The sequence below is a fragment of the Leptonychotes weddellii genome, unplaced genomic scaffold (assembly GCF_054177405.1).
Source record: "Leptonychotes weddellii isolate Sample4059 unplaced genomic scaffold, ASM5417740v2 HiC_scaffold_60655, whole genome shotgun sequence".
Taxonomy (NCBI): domain Eukaryota; kingdom Metazoa; phylum Chordata; class Mammalia; order Carnivora; family Phocidae; genus Leptonychotes; species Leptonychotes weddellii.
Genome location: NW_028029173.1, coordinates 1 through 592, shown reverse-complemented (window position 1 = coordinate 592; position 592 = coordinate 1). Strand labels below are relative to the sequence as shown.

Genomic DNA, 592 nt, shown 5'->3' with positions numbered 1-592 from the left:
AATGCTTGGTCTCAAGCACAGATGCTTCTGCTCTAACACTAAGACCTTGGGAGACAATCAATAGCCCTCCGGAAAATAACCCACCTGTTAGCGATTGTTCTTTACCCAAAGGGCACCCCCAAAAGGAAAACTTTCGGGAACACACTGAAAAGGATCGTAAAGTTGCTGCCTCCAGGACAGGTCTGTTCTCAAATGAAGACCCTTTACCTTTTTCCTCAGATATGTCAAGAAAAGAAAGTGGGAAAACATTACATAAATTTAAGACTACTAGTATGTTTTCGGTTTCTGGTGATGAAGATAATGTGAAATGTCTTGAGGTGGTTTCAATATATTACACCCTGCCAAGGAAATACAGCAAAAAATTCTGTAACATTCTCGAAAAGTTTACACAGCAAATCGATTCACTTACAGAATCAACTAAAGCGGAGACCGAAGCATTTCCTAATGCTTTTGAAAAGGACAAACTAAATTATTCTATACAAGAGCAGTCAGGAACACCTTCCTCTGAAGGTCAAAAGATGCTGGTCAGCTCTGCTCAGGAGAAGAGCCATTGTGTTTCTCACACCACTGAAGATACGACGGCTTCACCAGA

The 592-nt window shown here is 41.0% G+C and overlaps 1 pseudogene; it reads left to right on the top strand.

Annotated features, from left to right (window-relative positions):
• The first annotated feature begins 5 nt into the window (after window positions 1-5).
• LOC145719650 (exophilin-5 pseudogene) lies at window positions 6-587 on the top strand (annotated as a pseudogene).
• Window positions 588-592: the final 5 nt, after the last annotated feature.